Here is a 19,520-nt window from a genome sequence, read left to right as displayed (position 1 = left end):
CATTAGCATACGGTATTTGTTTTTCTCTTTCTGACTTACTTCACTCTGTGTGACAGACTCTAGGTCCATCCACCTCACTACAAATAACTCAATTTCATTTCTTTTTATGGCTGAGTAATATTCCATTGTATATCTGTGCCACATCTTCTTTATCCATTCATCTGTCGATGGATACTTAGGTTGCTTCCATGTCTTGGCTATTGTAAATAGTGCTGCAAAGAACTTTGGGGTGCATGTATCTTTTTGAATTACCATAATAATTTTTTAAACTACATGAAGGGAGGCTACGTGGGAACAGTCCTCTGGTAAATATAAGAGACCCCCCTGAAGAAAGCAGGCATGGCTCTGCTTCTGCAGCTCGTCTTGTCCTTCTCAGCCCACACTTTAGGAATTTTAATGATCTGACACCACAGGGAGTTGTACACTAAAATCTTCCTGTGGCATAGTTTCTACAAGTTATTTGGCAGGAGAAGAGTGTAAAGACAGATAACAATAATAGACACCTTATTTATCACTTCCAAAAATATTCATAACTAAAAATTCTTGGAAGGGAAAAATATTTATTTTCCCTTATGCTTTCCCTTTTTTCCCAGGCCTTCATCTCTCTAGTTCCTTTTCCACCAAACATTTGTTCTTTGACTTCTGGCAATTCATTTACCTTTTCTGTTTCAGGTTCCTAGTCTACATTTGGAAATCAGTAATAACTTTTATGTTCTCTCCTTTCCTTGCAGAGGTTGTTGTAAGAATCCTGGAGACTGGGAAGAGGGAAATATGTAAAAATATAAAGCCATTGTGTTTATTCTTACTATTATTAAGAACTGCCTTTGGGAGATACTGACTCCTCAGGTGAGACTTACCCTAAATTATGCCAGATGCGACCCAAGAGAATTACACAGCAGGCCTGTCAAGAGAGATCTGCTTCGCCTGGTCCCTCAAATCACACCACAGCTGCTGCTTCCTGTTTCTTTCTGTGTGCCTAGCACAGCCCCTCAATCCTGGGTCATTTGTGGGCAGGGAAATGTGGTAGCCAGTAGCGCTGTACATCCCTGCAGTGTAAAAGGATGAACTCCCCGTCACCAGGAGTATTCAAATAGAGTGCAGATAATCACATCGCAGGGAATTCCTGCTTTGGGCAGGAGGTTGAAATTCTGTGTTCTCTTCCAATGCTTAGAATCCATTGATTTCTTTATTACTGGATTAGGAATCAATTGATCTGAATCCAGTGTGGGCTCCATCCCCTTCCTTGCTGTGTGACTGGACCACAGCCATGTTCCTAACCTCTCTGAGCTCAGTTGTCTCAATTATCTCTTATTATGTAACCTGCCCAACTGCTCCTGTCCTGAGGAGCCCAGGAAATGCTACCGGAGCAAGGGCTTTGAAAATCTGTTATTTTTTATTGCCATGCTAGGAAGAATAGTACTGCTGTTATTATTATTCCTGCCCTCAGAGGATGACTGCATGACCCAAGCAAAGACCACAAAGCAGCCCTCCCTGCTCAGAAGGGAAGGACTAGAGCCTGAGAAGGACTTGGGCTGGAGAAGCCACACTCTGAATCAGCATTTCTCCCCAAGAACAGTGATTCCTTCAGTTTCTTTTCTGTTGATCTCCGGTCCTTCCGAGTGACCTTTCAGAAGCATCTCCGGAACCTTGTGAACATTGACTTTTTTTTTTAATGTCCAACCAGGGCTTCAATCCCTAGCAGGGTTTCCTTCTACTTGTACACATACCAAAAAAGAAAAAAAGGCTTGCTGAATTAATGAACCACTTCCCTTATCTATTTTTCCTGTTATCTAGTTCCGAGGGGAAAGCTGGGAGCTCCGAGGGAGCTGGGAGACAGCTCACAACGCCTCCCTCCCACACGCTGAGAACAGCCTGGAGTCCCCGGGACTGAGGGACACTGTGAGGAGCCGCAGGGACACCACTCCCACCGTGGGTGAGTCCCCTCCTGGCCCCCGTGGTGACCCCTTCATCAGGGCAGAGAGGGAGATGCACCGAGGGAGCCGGGAGGGCCAGGAGCAGGGGGGCTGGAGGATAGAAGGTCGGTGGGGGAAGGAGGGCAGGGAGAGGACCAGCCAGTGTGGACTGAGGGTGTGCAGAGGCTCTCAGGCCTTGGGGACAGGAAAGATGAGATTCTTTGCAGGCCAAGCCACAGAGCCAAGGCTTGCTTTCCCACTCTCGCTCTCTGGTTTATTTTCTTGGTTTCTCTTTCTTACAATTGGGTGTCATTTTAGTTTCGCCATTTTCTGGTTCGGCTTCCCACTTGAACAATCAGAAATTGATAGGGATGGGCAGTCTCTCAAGAAACAAAAAATAAATACACGCCACACGAAAAATCAAACGATCTGACCAGGTGCCCCTGGGTCCTCTTGCCTTTGCTTCCTCCAACCCTCCCAGGTCGCATGGCTTTCCCCTGGGGTCCCTGCTGTGGATGCTCTGTCTTGAGAACCAGTTAGAAAGTTTAGGAGAACCCTTCCTGACCCAGGTCAGACCTGCCTGGGATGCTTTCAGGGCAGAAAATCTCACTGGTGTTTTTTGTTGGTTTCACTGGTGAGTTAGTAAATAGGCCTCGTGGCCTTCAGGATCTGATAATTTTCTTCACCTATTCACAGGTCAAGGGTCAGTCAGGCTTGGTGTCGGGTTTAATTTTTCCTTAATTCTGGAGCCAGACGTGACGGGAAGGAGGGGGTGAAGGTGGGTCTTAACAGGTGTACCTCAATGATTGTATTTCTCTTCCCCGAGCCCACTTTGCGCTTTCCAGAGCTTGGTTGCATATGCTTTTTGCAAACAAATCGAAATTACCTCTGCTACCTATAAACCCATTGTTTGGGCAAATGAGCTTTGCATCTTATTTGTAGCTGAGAAAAGGGCTGAGTCGGAAAGAAAAGGAGATACAGTGGTAAAGACAGAGGGGCAGCTTTGAAAGCACACGGGTAGAGAATGGCCAACCATTGCGTAAAAACGAAGGCTCTAGGAGAGTTTGAAACCACACGGGTTATCTGAGCTTCGTCCGCTTGCCCAAAGGTTGAAAACACACAATGGGGTATTTTAACTCTGTAGCCTCAGGAGGACTAAACAAGCGTTCATCTGGAATTGGGAAGGATTTAGCGCAAAGTCCCTTGGTGTCTGAATAGTTACTACAAATATTAACTCTGCAAAGCAGAGAATGGAAACTTGTTCCTTCTGCTATGTTTCCCTCAAGCCGGCTTCCAGCGGGGTGATTCAAAAGCTGTCTCAAAACTCACCCTGATCTGCCTTACTTATCTTTCCCCTGCCCAACTCTGGTTCCCTTAACCCTCCCCATTTCCCTCCAGGGCTGATATTCTCATTCTTCTGTGTGTTCTCCAAAATTAAGGGAATTTGAGAGGTTTTCAGCAGGGCAAGATCAGGGAAGCGCCCCTCTGAATTGAGGGAAAACCTTACTGTGAAAGGCTACTAGAATCCCATCACAAAATTGATTTGGCTTTTTTATTAATAGTAGTAATGTGCTGGATTTTGTTTGTTTCTTTCTGTTAGTCTTATTTGATTAAATCAGCCTAGCGTAAAAGGATATTTAAAAGTCCCACTTTATGAACCTTTTTTTTTTTTTTACAGAATTCATTAGAGTTCACGTTTAGCAAAATAGACATTTCCTGTTTCCTCTAAAGAATTTGTCTCTGAAAGTGACTGCATTTGTGAATTCGATTGGCAGGGAGGGGGGAAATCTTAGTTTTGTGTGCTTGGTACTGAGGAAATGTTAAGTTGCTCTTTATCCCTGTTCTATTTCTCAAACCCAATAAAATATCCATTTCAAATGACTTTCTAATGCCTTGTTATATTTGCCAAGTGATTTATGGGACGGAAAATTCTAGTTCGGCATGTGTAAGTCCAGAGATGGTTTAGAGCTGGGGCAGCACAGAGACTGAAGCAATTCAAGCGATCAATCTCCAACTGTCTAAACACAGCACCAAGTGGAGATTCGAGACAATTATCCGAATAATTGGGGGGGGGGAGGCACTTTCACCTGAACTATCTAGATAAAGGGGCGACACGGGAAAATGTGCGTGGCCCTGAGGGCTCTGCCTCGGCTCTCTCCACGATCACGCGAATTCGGGAGATTTTTCTCTAGGTTCTCCGATTAGAGTTGGGCATGGGAAAGGAAGGAGAGGTTTCTAGAAAAGCTTAAAAGGGGCTCCCGCCGCGCCACTGGGAGAGGGGGGCCTGCGCCGCGGGACGCCCCCGCTGGGTCTGATAAAGTCCCGAAGCCGATCTAAGGTCAATAAACCAGGCGGCGTCAGGCTCTGGCGGAGGGTCGGAAAGGACAGGGGCGGGAGGGGAAGAGAGCAATCTCGAGGCTGTCGGCGGAATGAAAAGGAGCCGAGGACCGAGGAGGTCCCAGTCCGGGCGCCGGCGTGGGGCGCTCGGGGCCGAGCCTGGGCCGCCGTGCTGGGCGCGCAGCCCGCTGGAGGGAGTAGGGCGGGCGGACTGGGTGGGGTCCCCGCGGCGTTCACGGCGACCCTGAAAGTGTCCCGGGTCCTGGGCAAACAGACCTAACTCCGCCGAGAGTGTGAAGAAGGGAACGAAAAGTTTGGCGGGAAAAAATTAAGGAACGGAGGAGGGGTGAGATGGAGACTCCCAAATAATGAGGACACTCAAAAAAACTTCTGGGAACCCTCAAAGAGCCAGAGAATTGTCCCAAAATAAGAAAACTTAGGAAAAGGATGACAGTATTAATCACTAGTCATCAATTTGCATCCCTTTTGTATGGCGCTTAAAAGTTTACAAATTCCTTTTACATAGAGTTCTTGTTTCTCCCACTGTTCGCATGGCGAGAAAAGAGACTGCACGAAGATATTGTGCCCAAAGTTACAGCACATCGCCAGGGTCCCCCGCAAAGGGGCTCGAACCGGTTGCTAAATGACTCGTCCTCATCCGAGAAGAGCTTCGCTTCCCAGGAGAGAGCCCGGATGAGAAGTACGCAGCTCTGCGGAAACCTGGTGGATGGAAGCCTGGAAAAGCGCTTCGGGGCTGCTACCCTCCCGGATCGGGCCCCTCCGGCCGAGCCGTCTAGGGCAAAGCCCGAGTGCGGGTAGGGGACGAGGTGGTGGTTGTGGAGGGGACTCCCCTGGAGGCTCGCAGGGTCCCCGCTGACACCGCGCCCTAGAACCGCCGGGCCTCTGCAAGTATACACCAGCGCCCTTGAGCTCTTTCCACTCTCCTGCGCTCGGCCCACAAGGCCGCGGAGCTCCCTCTGAGTCCTATTCCTGGCGGGGCCGACGCTGGTTTGGTTTGAACGCATTTCAACTATTGTGGCGCCAAATAGGCCAGGCCACCTCGGACGGGTGTCGCGCCCGCGGTCTCCAGGGTCGGGTCTCAGGCCCCGGGATCCCCGCGCAAGCGAATGTCCCGAGAGCAGGGTTGGTGGGCGAGAAAGCCCAGACAGCAGGCGGTGGGGTCCGGACGCGCTCCGGGCCCGGGTGTGACCTCGGGCCTGGGCCTGGCGCTGATCAGAACGCTGCCCGGGTTGCCCTCTGCACGGGAGACCCATTTGCGGAGCTCAGAGGCGGCGGGACGCTGGACGCAGGACGCACTGATGGCGGGGGGCGGGTTGGGGGGCGGGCAGGAGAAGGGGGGCTGGTTTGCCCGCCGCCTGCGGGCCCCTCTCCGTGTGCAGGGCACTAGCGGCCCCTGGACCCGCTCGCCCCGAGGCCTCTGCCTCCACGGTCGGGGCAGCGAGGCTTGTAGCGAAACCCCGTCCCCCGGTGTCCTTCCGGTCGCGACCGCCCCTGTGAAGTCCCTACACTGGCCAAGAATCACAGATCACAGTAGGAGTTTCATCAAAACGGTTATTCTTACACACACACACACACACACACACACACACACACAAACACAAACACACTCCATCCCCCAGTTAGGCTGTTCTGCATCTCAACATCCCCGTGTGGAGACACCCCCCATCCCCAGACTCGAGGGTCGCAGCGAACCTCCGCAGACTCCAAACCGAAAGGCACTGGATCAGTCATTTCTTGGACCGGGTTTGCAGGGGGGGGGCATGAATGGCAGGCCCCCGGGGCTCGCAGGTTTAGTGGCCACGGACACCGGGTTCAGGGAGTCTCCCTGGCCTCGGCTCAAAGAGCCTTTCAGGCACGGCCCCGCGCGGGGGCTGGAGGTAGAGATTTTGCGCAGCTTCTGGACTTGGGGCTTATGGGGGATCAACGGGTTCCCGGGCCTGGGCACGCTGAGGTTCTGGGGCAGTCTTTTATTCACTTCTCGGCCCGCGCCCCAAACTCGACAATTCCCCAGCAAGCCTCCTCCTGGTCTTGGAAAAACTCCCCGCAAATCCTTCCAATACGTCACGTCGCTAAACCCGGGGACAGTGCCGGCAATGCCCCCCGCAGATGCCCGCACCGGGGGGCCGGGGTCCAGGCGCCGGTGCAGCGTTAGCGAGGGTCAGCGTTGGGCGGGGGTTGGGATGGCTGCTGACTTTTTTTAGATACTGAGAGATGTAGTTTCTCCGTCATCCACCGCACTCGTCGTTCTTAGGGATTTTCTTTATTCGTTTAGTATTGTCTTCTTAACTTAGACACGCTCTGCCTTTAAATTTTCCTCTGCGTCTGGCTTGATATTTTCTCATCCCAACCCAAGACCCTTACCCCCTTATAATAAATTCGTTTTTACTAATTCGGGTGTCCAGTTTGCACGCAGAAGTTACCTGATGATGTCTTATGGGATGAATCAGAAGCCTTCCTGTTGGCGAGGTATTTTAAGTTCTGAATGTTAAACTACACAGTAGCTTGCCCTTAAGGAATTTCTTAAATCTCCACCTCTAAAGAAGTAGCGCCCTACAAAATTATTTTCCAGCTTCTAGGTGGATGTCTAACAAGATTGATTCTCTCAAAATCATGATGCAGTGTTGTTGTTGTTTAATGTTGTGGAAACATTTAATACTGAGCCAGATGATTTGTCCTGCCACACCATTTATTATGGCTTTCCACTAACTCCAAAGATTTAGCAGGAAATTGATATGGTATAAATAGATAACTTTCAGTTGTTCATCAGCTAAGATTTTGTTTGCTTTTTGTTATATCAGGGTAGTTCTAGCGTAATAATGATAGAACAATTAGTCTCTCCTTGTAGATAAGTCATAATTTTGAGCATCTATTATTTGTTTTCTGTGGAATTTGTTGTTAGAGCCTATGTGAAAATTTTGTTTCCTATAATAGTGCTGATAGACAGTATATCCTTTTCTTTTTCAGAAAATAACTGGAGACCCAAAAAAAGTAGCTCATGGCGGGGGGAGAAGTGTCAAGGTGTTTTTTTGTTTGTTTGTTTGTTTTTTAAGTTTTTGGCCACACCCCACAGCATGTGGGATCTTAGTTCCCTGACCAGGAATCGAACCCATGCCTCTTGCATGGGAAGGCAGAGTCTTAAGCACTGGACCGCCAGGGAAGTCCCTCAAGGTTTATTTCTTTAAGAAACTTTTAAAAAGAAACTCTAAAGAAACAAGATCATTAACAGATAAAAACTTGACCATGGGAAATTCAGAACGGAGGTCAGAAAGTTAGCTATGCTTCCTCTGCGATGATTCAAGAACAACAAAAATTAGGAAAGGCAGTACCGTACTGGTCACATGTAATAGTCCCTGTTTGTGCAAAAGCATCTCTCTGGTATTAATGGTGTGGGGGGAGGAGGGTTGTTCAAAGTGTTCCTAGCTTCTGGAAAGTTGACAAGCAGAATCTACGAGTCGTAGAACTACTCCCTAGAGTTCAGCAGATAGTAGCTACCGACCACCTCGGATACCTGCTTCCTTAAATACTATGGGAATAGGGGCAGGATTTAGGGTTCAGGGCAAGTCCTGCGAAGAGGCTCTGGGAGGAAACCGCCTGAGGGCCCCAGAATTTGTCAGCTCTCCCGGGCCCTGTACTTTCCCCAGGCTTGGCGCGGGGCTGCCTTCGAAAACTCTCAGCTTGGTGGCCGCTCGGGTTTGCTCCAGCCGCGATAACGGAGGGGCTCGCTATCTAATCTGGACAGCAGCATGAACAATCCATTAGACCTCGGCATTTATCCGGGGCGGGGGAGGAGGGAGGGACGGGGGCTGGCGTGCCCCACCCGGGCCTAGGAGGCGCTGAGCTGGCCCATTGGAGGCGGCGGGGGGGGGGGGGGGGGGGAGGAGGGAGGGCGGAGGGGCGAGGGGCGGGGGGGGGGGGGAGGAGGGAGGGCGGAGGGGCGAGGGAATTAATGAAACTGAATTCTTGTGGACTCACAAGGCGCCCCTACGTGGTATGCTTACGTTGCTGGTAAACTGTAATTCTACCTATTGTCAGTGTAAGGACGAATTAGGATCCCTTTGGGTTTGGAATATCACATTTTCTTTTAAGAATTTCAGTAGATACTTTACAATGTCTAGTTCAAACTCCACGCCAATCAAGGGGCGCTGTAAGATTCCAATTTTCACCAGTATTCCCTGGGACTTGGGAGACTTAAATCCATCCACCCATTCTTTCGTTCATTCATTCGGCAAACATTTACAAAGCTTTCCTCCGCCAGGCATTGTGCCTTGTACTGACATGTTAAATTATTTGCCCAAGATGAGGACTACGCTGGCGACGTGGGCGGAACCCTAAATCAACTATTCCAGCCCCGTGACTGCTCACTTCTTTCCCCCAAGACATACAAATCAGAGACGTTGGGAGTTAGAAGGGCCTCAGAGGTTATCTGGTCCAGCCTTCAATTCAATGCAGGAATCCCCGCCCCAGAAGGCCTCAACGAGGCCCGCGTGGGCTTGAACGAAGCTCCGTGGATTGGAAAGTCTTTCCCTAGAAGAAGTTGGTCTCCGCCTGCCCACACCTAAACTCAGGTTGCTAAGCCCCTCGTGCCGCTGTGACCCCCCAGGTGTCCCGCTAACCCTGCGGGGCCACCTTCCCTTCAGACTTCCCCTGGGAATGGAGTCTCCAGGTGCAGGATACTAACCCCCAAAGAAATGTTAGGATGCCATTGGCCTTAGTCAAGCTGGCTTGCCTCACCTGTCCATAGGGATTATGTGCTGCCAGAGTATAGGCAGTAGCCAAAGAATCTCCAGAGCCTGGATTCTTGTCTCAACACAACCACCTACGAGCTGGGTGACCTGGACCCAGTTATGCCAGTGGTGACCAAGTTATTCCACTTCTATTTCTGGCATATTCTCGAAATAAGATGTGTGAATGTGCTTCTCAATAGTGAAGGATGTCACTTTATTCAAAGATAAAATTCCCCCTCTATAATCTGAGATTATTCTCATTTGCTGTTTAAAAACTTAAAAGCTACAAAAGGCAACTTCTGGATAATGACCTCATCACAAAGAACGTTCTGGAAACTTTAGTTCTGATGAGATACTAAGGGCACATTGTCCCTGGGTGAATGTGAGAGTTTAGACTGTAGTATTAGAATAATGTGATTTGAATCCCATGTCCACTACTTACTGGCTATGTTATCTTGGGCAAATTACTTAACATTTTTGTGCTTTGGTTTCTTGTATTTTGAAATCTTCACAAACCTTAGAGGGCAGACAAGACCTCTCCTAGTCCCTAAAATAATCTCCAGAGTGTAATTCATTAGCCGGGCATCAGTGTCCCTCATGGGTTTGTTTGGCTTTGTTTGTTTTGTTCTTAACCTGTAACTTCGAAACACCGCAGTAGTTAAATTTGTCTAACAAGAGGTATAAATTTACCCCAAAATTCATAAATATGTTTTAAAATTATCTCACCCAAAATTGAGTGTTGCTGGTGGGAATTTTGGATGCAACCTTTCTGGAAGGCAATTTAGCAATATGTATCCCAAACACTACAAGTGTTCATATTTTTTTGACCCACTTTTTCCAGTAATAGCAATTTACCCCAAGGAAATAATCAAGGGTTTACAAGATGCTTTACTTACCAAAATATATGTGGATTTGACAAGGGCACTTCAAACATTTATTTATTTTAAGGAAAAATAGAAAATAACATAAACTCTGAACATAAGAGTTTACTTACATAAACTGCAAAATCCATAATGTAGCCATCAAACTGTTTTCCTTAAAATATTTAATGACATGGGAATATCTCATAATATATTTTTTTAATAAAAAGTAGATTATGAAATACTGTGTGAAACTGGCTGGGTGGGGTGGGGAGGAAGAGAGACAGACAGACAGACAGAAAACACTAATGTTCTCCATGGTTCTTTCTGGGTGATGTGGTTAAGGACAGATTGTGTTTTCCTTGTTATACTCACCTGTATTTTCCAAATGAACTACAATGAGCTCCTGTTTCTTTGAAATTAGAAAAAAATTTTTTGAGAGGGGTGGGGATGATTGATCAGATCCAAGACATGTCTTGCTTCTTAAGATTTCATGACTATGGTACTTATGACAAATATTCATTTTAGAGAATTTAGCTTTAAAGTCTCCAAAACTCAATGGACTCAAACTCCAAAAACAGTCCTGGACTCTAGAGACATTTACATTTGGTGGGAGTGATTTTTTCCACAATGGTGTTCTCCCTCCCCATTTAGAAAATGTTTTCACAGTCATCCAGATTGCCTCAGAATTTCACTTGCAACCTTGAGTGTTGCTGAAATTGAAAACAATAGTCTAAGTTCTTGTAAATTTTTCCTCTTCTCAAAACTCCCTTTGCTGGCAGAAGGATGTGGTGGAATGTAAGGCCAGGTGCTCTCGTCCAGCTGCAAATAAAAGCTGATTATTCAGACCCCAGGAGAAGAAGAGGGGAACTTGGGCAGGGGAAGCAGACCTTTAGTGGTGGCCAAAAAGCTGGTGAGGGTGTTCAGAAGGGAAGACCTTTGTGAAAGCAAGAAAGTTAACCACTGAGAACGCGACTGAGGACCACATAAATTACAAGTATTAGTGAATGTCAGGTGCCATTTTCAAAACTGAAATAGTTTTTATTTGTAGAGGAATAAGCAGCAGTTTATAAAGATGAAGGCTGCCTTCCTCCCACTTCATATGTGGAGTGTGCGATGGGGTTGAGGGGAAGGTGGTAACACATAGAAATAGAAACAAAATCCACCATAAACTTAGGCAGCCTTCAAAAAATCTTGTACTGAGATTTTTAATTTAAGGTAACACATTCGGGCAACAGAAGATAAAAGTAGCATTGAGTTGAAGGTCAATTTCATTGATGTTAATTATCGTATAAACATTGAGCAAATAAAAAAAATTGTAGTCAGAGTACAGTAGGGGATATCGACTTAAAATACAGCTCCTATCCTCTCTCTCTAAGATCTATACTTTTTTTTAACTCTGAGGTCAGCCTTCGGATGGTTGGTTGGTTGGTTGGTTGGTAATAAAGGAATATGAATAGAATTTTGGTAGAACCACAAAATTTTAGTTTTTTGTAGACTGGAGTGAGTTTCTCTCTGCCCTTCTCCATCTACGAGGCAAGCAGGGACCAGTCAGGCACCATATTTATCTTCACGCCACATTTGCCAGCCCCCTGCACCGCACGGGCATGGTGGTTAGGTAATGTTTTGAAGACTAATCTCACAGGAGCACATTCTTGACATCTTTGCTGACTGAATTCTCTACAACAAAAATCCCCGGCAACAACTGATTTCTCTGCACTTGTCTCTGAAGGGAACAAACCCAAAGCCTTGAGCCAACCATATGTACCCTGCATCTGGCCAGGATACATCCTGAAGTAAGGGGTATGAGAAGTTAGGGCAACCAGAGCTGGGAAGGGTGCATATTTCCAAAGCCTTCACAGAATGCTTTGTTTCCTACTACCTAGGAGTTCCTAGGTCTGTGGGCCAGTAGATTTTTGGCTGATTGTCTTATCTCTGTGCCATTTAGCATTCTCAGAAATGTCTCATCAGGCACGGGGTGTTCTTGGACACACACTGACCCCAGGGAAGTATCCTAAGTGCTCAACCTTTACATAATTTTAACATAATTTCCACGTGTAATCAAAATAGAAAGAGAGGTCAAACTCTCCTTCCCTTGACCCTACTACGAACTGATTAAACAAACAGTACCTTGATCGATGGCCTCATCTGTAAGTTGCGGACAAGGAATAGCATCTATCAGAGTCCTTTCACATACATATCACATTTGATCCTCACATTTGATTGTTCTTTGGGGTAATCAGTGTGGATATTATTAGAGTATTATGCCCGTTTTATAGATGAGGAAACTGAGACTCAGAGATGTTGCTTTGCCAAAGGTCACACAACTAATAAGTAACAGAATAAAACTCAAAATGCCCTACTCTACCTAATAAGTGCTGCCTTCCCCACCCTCCAGGAATATGCTGAGGATTCCTGAGATGGTCTATATGAACTGATTTGTAATTGCTCTAATAGGTATTATCAGGATCCCTTAATTCACGCATCTGCAAATCTTGAAATCAAGGAATGACAGAGCTGCAAGGCTCTTAAAGCTGATTTAACACACACACACACACACACACACACACACACACACACACACAACTTTCATTTTACAGGTGAGGCCCGGGGAGGTTAAGTGATTTGCCAAAGGTCACCCCACGAGTTAGTGGGATATGACCAATGTCATTTTTAAAAATTAGGTAAAACTATTGTATACCAAGCCCATTTTTATGGCTTATTTTAAGCAGGTTAATAAGTATACCAGGCACAGCTTTAAACCCAACTGAGTAAATGCTGACACTAGTTTATAGATTCAGCGGATAAGTAGCAATAAGGAATTATTCATCTCTCATTTATCATCCAGCCTCTCCAAGGTGCGAGTTATAAAGTGAAGCAAATAGCAGTTTGAGAGCCTCCACACATGTGAGATCAAAACAGTGAAAATAAAGTGGTTTGCAAAGCCATACATTTACAATGCGGCTGGGCCCCAGGTCTCCTGAAATGTGAAAGAAAGAAAGAAGGAGAGAAAGAAAGAAAGAGAGAGAGAGAGAGAGAGGAAGGAAGGAAGAAAGAAAGAAAGAGAGAGAGGGAGAAAGGAAGGAAGGAAGGAAGAAAGAAAGAAAGAAAGAAAGAAAGAAAGAAGGAAAGAAAGAAAAAAAGAAAGAAAGAAATTTTGTGTTTCACAAATAGGCACTTTTATTATACAGAACTCCATATTTGGCCTCCAGAGGCATTCAATCATTAATTCATTCTTTTGAGTGTGTATTGAGCACCTACTGTATGCAGGGCACTGTGGGAGGTATGGAGAATGATTAAAGACTACTCCAGCCATCAAGGACCGTTTAAGCTTAATGAAGTGACAAAATAAAGTGCGCGCGCACGCGCGCACACACACACACACACACACACACACACACACACACACACACTTGAACCTCGGAGTCAGCGGGTAGGAAAGGGAGACTGCCTGACGGCTGGGGTAGCCACAACAAGGAGCACACGGAGAGGGTGTCCTTGCCACGACCTTGTCCCCCAGCAACATTTCTTTATCATGAGAATAGGGCTGGGAACCGTCACAGGCAGAAAAAAAAAAAAAAAAAAGACAGTGAATTGACTGCCCCAATTAAGAACCCAATCCAAAAACCTTGTTTCCTCCACTCAGCTACATGTTAAATACAAACAAACTGGTGAAGAGATGGAGGCGGTCTGCTAGGGTGGGAACAGCAGTTAGAATATTTGTAACATATGTTGAAAATGAATAAAATTAATAGTTGATTTGCTTATTTGGGAGGTGAGCACTCATGAATGCTCATGTTATTATCCAGAAGTACTGGTTTATTTTATTATTTTTAAAAAATCAATCCCTGTTCCCCAGTGGTACACCTGAGGCCCAAAGGTCAATGTCAATAACAGGGCAGTCACAAATCCAAAGTGACTTAGCTCTCAGCTGCCCAGACAAAAGACGCCGTGAGGCTCCTCTTGGAGCCCCACCTTCATAAAATGAAAGCATTTTCCAAGATATTAACTCAAAACCCTTTAATTTGTAGATGGGGAAACCAAAACTTAGAGAGTCCAGTTGATGAAGGGTGACCATTAAATGTATGTGAAATTATGAATGAATTGTGTACTACGAATAATTACGCAGGACATTGGGCATAAACTGGGACGTAGGATCACCCCATGAAACAATGAGGGTCATGACAAGGACCAAGTCCAGAACCCTGTCTATTATGCCTGCCCCCCACCCCCACCCCATCCACAACTTTGCTGCCTTATTTTTTTTATTTTGAAGGCTGGACTATTTATGAGGATAGTTGAAAGCTATTGTCCTGAAATGTATTATGTGCCAAATGCCCCTTTTGGCTTGGTTTGTCCTCCGTCTAGGAGGGGCATGGAATGACTAGTTTTAAATGTCTATGACTCACTGAGACCCTTTACTGCAGCCTCTTTCCCCCACTCACCCCCATCGGGGCTGAGCCCTGATCACCGTTTCCACCTTCCTGCAAAGATGGAGGTGGCAGCGCTCACCACGTACTCTGGCTACCCCAGAGCTCAGTGTGCCTTATCGCTAATCCTCTCACCCTGGTGATTGCACCAGGGTGAGGAAAGCTTGGCCTTGGGATTCAGATTTATAGAGGGGAGCTATCAGTTCCTAAGGCAGCATATTGAAATGGAAAAATGGGGTATGACCAGGTCTCAAGGCACCTACTACTGGCTCTGCCATTAAATAGCTGTGTGACTCTGGATAAGCCTGTAGCCCTTTCTGGGTCCTAATCACCTCATCTATTAAATGAGTGGCTTGGACCAGAATCCCCAAGCCCCCTTGCAACTCCAGCTCTCCATATCAGTGTCAGTGTCAAAAAGAGGACGAAGGTACCTGGACCCATAGTCACCCCCCCAAACAGGGGCAGTCGGGCTGAGGTGCTGGTGAGGCATCACGTGGCATCTTCTGCACATGAGCTTCTCTATGTTTGCACAGTGGAAGGGACCATGGCACATGTGTTTCCGCCACATCCCTGGTACTACATCTTCAGTCATAAAGGACAGAGATTTACACTGTGTAAGGACAAGCTGGAAAGTCCAATTTTCTGAACTCAATTCAACAAACTTTTAGAAACATCTACTACATGTTAGAAACTATGGAAAATACAAAGCTATCAAATAAGATTTCTGCCCTTGAGAAGACTGAAATTTGGAAGAGAGGGTTATGGAGACAGGCGGATGTGTGGAGCGATTAAAATGAAATACAATGTGTTAAAGCCTGTGGAAAAGATGTGGGGGAGAGGAAGGGATTGATTCCAGGAATTGAAGTCTTTTTTTAAAATGTGTTTTAATTGAAAGGAGGACATGTGAGAAGAAAGCCCTTGCTTTTTCCCTTTTCTATCCCTCATAGTACCAATGCTTTGCTCATAGTGGCAGTATTTGGGTTCTGGAATCAAACTACTTGCCTGTAAATCTTGGCTCTGCCACATATTAAGCTCAGCAAGTTACTTGATAGTGCTGTGCCTCAGTTTCTTCATCTGTAAAATGGGGGAATAGAGTGATTGTGTAGATAAATGAGATAGTCAATCCATGCAATGTACTTGGCACTGTGCCTGCATATTGTAAGTGCCCAGTGGTAGCTGTTACTCAGTAAACGTTTGCCTAGTGAATGGACTGAAGTTTTATCTGCAGTCCAAGCCTTTTATCATAGAAATGCAGATGGGCCTCACATTTTGTGTTTCTCACTGAACACGCTCATTATCTGTGGCTAAGACTGAGTTCAGACTTAGAGGTCTGGTGTTCCCACCCTTCCACTGTGTGGGACCAGCAGTGAGCGCCTTGTTATAGAACCTTTTGAGGAACAGAATGGCACGGTTTGGAGACATCCATTTGGGGAGATTTAATGTCACAAAATGTTGGTGTAGGAAAGCACCCAGCCTCTGCCACTTACAGACAGAAAACTAAAGCACAGACAGATGCTAAGCAATTTGCCTGTGGTCCTGCCACTCACCTGGTTTAGAACCCAAGACTCCCGACTCCAGATCAATGAGCTTCCACCAGTCACCTGCTCCCTAGATCCCGACGCCTGGACTGAGCTGCTTTCTGCAGGGAGTCTCTTGGGCCACACCTACCTGGGATCCGTCCCTCGGCTCTCCGTCCTGTGCCCCAGAGAAAAGACTACCTGTTTCCCAGTTCTTAGGTCACATCTAAGAATGAGGGCCCTTTACCTGTCAGAGCTAGCCCTTGACTCAGACTGGGTGGGCGGGGGTGGGGAGAATGGAGAAAAGAAAAATCTGAGTCCTTTAGCACTTCGTGTTAAGTTGTCTCCAGGGCTGACTTACTTCTTTAATTCTCACTAAGCGAAAGTGCTTTGCAGGTACTATGTTCACGATCCCCACATGAATGTCACCCACAGAGAAGGTGGCCCTGGGGGCTTTCATTAGAAAGGCAGAGGGGTAAGGCCACCTGCCCTAGTTCTGCAGTCCGTCAGGCGCTCAGATAGCTGCTCTTCTAAAACGGGGCAAAGACAAGATGGAGGAGCGTGGAACTGGGAGAAAGTGAGCGGGAGGTTGAGCATGAACTAAGCTGGATCGTATCTTTTCAAGCCGAGCAAGTGAAGTGTTTTCGCTATCATAAAAGCGAAGTTGGAACCTCAGAAACGTACAAAAATGGAGGGGGGGTGAATTCCACGCTGGAACCTTACCGTCTTTACATGTAGGTGCATTGACTTTTATTCATCTACCTGTCTTGTTTTCTATCACGATATAAAAATTCGAACGAACCCAAATGGAATGTTCGCCGGGGTCCTGATTTTTTTCCCCTCACGCGGGCGTGAGTGATGCCCGGGAAACTGACGATTCCCCTCCTAAGCTGTGTTGCACGAGACACTCCGGGCGGCGGCGGAGTCCCGCCTCGCGGGGCGCGGCCCCTCGGCTGGAGCAGGCGCTCCTCTCCCAGGCGCGCGGCCGGAGGGCGGGCGCCGAGCTCGGACGCCGGCACGGACCGCGGCCGCCGGGTAAGAGCGGAGGTCCGGGCGCGGGCCGAGCGAGCGCGGGGGCTCTGCCGGGGAGGCTGCGGCCGCGGCCCCCGGGGATCCGGCGCGGGCGAGCGGGGGCGGGAAGCCGGGCGGCGGCGGGGAGGGAGTGGGGCCGCGCACCGGGCGCCGGGCCGGGGAGGCCCTTCCGCGCCCGCCGCCCCCTCCGCGGAGCCGGGTCGGGGCGCGCCGGGGGGCGGGGGCGGCCGGCCGGGGGCTGACCCCGAGCGCCGCCGAGTCTGCGTCCGCCCGCCGCCCGGCGCTCGCCGCCCGCCGCCTCGGGTTACGCGGCGGCCGTCGGCGCGCACCTCATCAATAAGGCCTGACAGGCCGCCGGCTCCGCTGCCATCCATCACCCGGCCCGCGCGGCCAGAGGCGCAGAGCACCCCTCGCGGGGGACGGGCGCGGGCCACGGGAGCCGGCGGCCCCTCGGGTGAGCGGGACCCAGGAGAGGCCAGCGGTCACCAGGGAGCTGGGCGGACTCCACGTAAGCCCGAAAACAGACCCGCGCGACTCGGAGGCAGCGTTTTCTATCCATCAACAAATATTTGACTTTATTCCACCTCTTAATCCCAGTGTCTTTTAAGAACGTGTTCATTTGTTTCTAAAGAGCCGCAAGGGAGCTTAGAAATGATCTAGCACAATCCCCACATTTCACAGATGAGGAAACTGAGACAGAGTGGGGACTGGGCATGCCTGAGGTCACGCAACCTGGTGGCGATGCAAACGAGAGGCCAGGTCTCCTGACCCCCCGATTCCCAGCCCATGCGCCGGCCGCATGGGCACTGGGTAGGACCCACGACGCATATGCGTGTTTGGCATCAGATGTGTGAAATGGACGAAGTCGTGCGTGTTGTAGGTTCTCGGTGTGCCTAATAGTCAAACCAAGTCGCCGCCTGCGTGTGTGTACACGCGCGTGCGCGCGCATGCTGAGGTCTAGAAAGGGAACAGTAAATGAGGCAAAAGTATGGGGGGGGACACCTACATACAAAAATAACATAGTGCCTTGAGTTCATTTACTTCCTCTTCCCCTCCCCCCACCCCAAGGAATTAACATGGTTTCTCTTCTAACTTATCTGTTGCAGCACTTTCTCCCGTTGCCTGTTTGCAGGGCTCTATTTTCTCACTGGTCTGAACCAGTTTGGAGGTAGCGACTTGTGTCCATCCCTAGGTCTCCAAAGTTTGCATGGTGCCTGGCACACAGCGAGCATTCAGTACGTGTTTGCTACCGTGCATTGCAATACCTGTAAGGGAATCCAAATAATTAAGGTTCAGAGGACATCGAGGCTGAAAGAACTCTCAGATCATGGTGTTTAGTCTCATTTCGTGAGAGACTGGCCCTTGATTTACCTCTGGCCCCCAGAGTTCCCTCTTTTTTTCCCAGAACGCTACCTGCCACAAGCTCTCCTAGTTGTGGCTTCCTGCATGCTTTTTACTTCTTCCCTTCCCTTCCCACCTTTTGGTTCTTCCACTGCTTCATTAGCAAGCTTTGGAAGGATGGGGAGGAGAGTAAGAGGGAAATAGACAAAGCCAATCTGTTTGCTTTATTTCTAACAGGAAACAGTATTTTGTGGGGGTTTGTTCTGTTTTCGTTGATGGTGGTGTTTTGTGTTTGTTAGTGCTGTTGGTTTTTTCATTCAAGTGAACAGGATGAGATTAAAGCCAAAGACCAATGGGTGTCTGTTAACATTAACATTCATTTTTCCTCCATGACCACAGTGGTTTGATGAGAGTTAAAAACAATGATATTATCACCAACTCTTGGAAGGGGTAGAAATGAACACACACACACACACACACACACACACACACCACTTTTATTGAGCAGGAAAGGTAGCAGAGCCATCCTATGGCCCTGGTAGTCAGTGGCTTTGGGCTCGCTTGCGCTGTCTACTAGACCATGACTTCTGTAAATACAGGTACAACGTGTAGTTTTATCTGGCATAAAACACACTTTTTTTCTGGTTACCATCTATCTGCATGGTAGCCCTTCCGCGTGCAGGTCACGAACTGCAGCTGAGTGTAATGAAAATTGATGTAAGAATCAGAGTCAAAACAACTTATCCTGCAGAACTGTTGCGGGGTTGAATATGATCATGCGCAGGAAAGGCCACGTTTCACCAAATGGACTAAAGGAAGTGTAGTTCTACTCTCAGGGGCAAGCTCATTCTCTCAAGGCCAGGCCTTGGCTTATTCTTGCCTCATGGGACCAGCTGGACAAAACCCAGTCTCCTCTGACTGACTAGCTTCTGGCCAGCTGGGTCTCCCCGCTGTCCATCTGCTGCCAGCCAGTTGCCTGGGGGAGCAGCAGTGTGGTTGAAAGTGACTTAGCAATTTCTGAGCTTCTGCTACCTGGTTCCAGGACTCTCAGGATGAGACAACAGTCACCTTCCCTGGGAAGTCCCCTCTCTGCAATAGGGAGGACCAACCTCGGACACTGGATCCTTTTATAAGAGATGCAAGGCTTTCTTTTATATAGAAATCACTTTTCTGAAGTATTTTAGGGGGGAGTGAATCATGTACCAGGGATGTGAAGTCTCACTAAAGACTGGAGACGGGAGTGTGTGTGTGGAGAGAGAGAGAGAGAGAGAGTAGGGGCTGAAGAATTTTCTCCTGTCCCAGAAATACTCTTAACCCCCTGCTTTTTTTAAAGTCTGATTTATTG

General features: G+C 48.0%; 1 protein-coding gene across 2 annotated transcripts in view; it reads left to right on the top strand.

Annotated features, from left to right (window-relative positions):
* Positions 1 to 1,860: 1,860 nt before the first annotated feature.
* GATA4 (GATA binding protein 4) overlaps positions 1,861 to 19,520 on the top strand; it is a 78,922-nt gene continuing 61,262 nt past the window's right edge. The window contains exon 1 of one of the 2 annotated variants that reach the window (XM_057549456.1): positions 1,861 to 1,933. The gene's annotated coding sequence lies outside the window, so the exon portion shown is untranslated. Of the gene's footprint in view, positions 1,934 to 16,795; positions 16,838 to 19,520 lie in introns of those variants that run through there. The other variant, XM_057549457.1, reaches the window with a different exon arrangement.

Source organism: Balaenoptera acutorostrata, chromosome 6, assembly GCF_949987535.1.
Source record: "Balaenoptera acutorostrata chromosome 6, mBalAcu1.1, whole genome shotgun sequence".
NCBI classification, from domain to species: Eukaryota; Metazoa; Chordata; class Mammalia; order Artiodactyla; family Balaenopteridae; genus Balaenoptera; species Balaenoptera acutorostrata.
The sequence above is the reverse complement of the archived record's forward strand: the minus strand, read 5'-3'. Positions and strand labels throughout refer to the sequence as shown.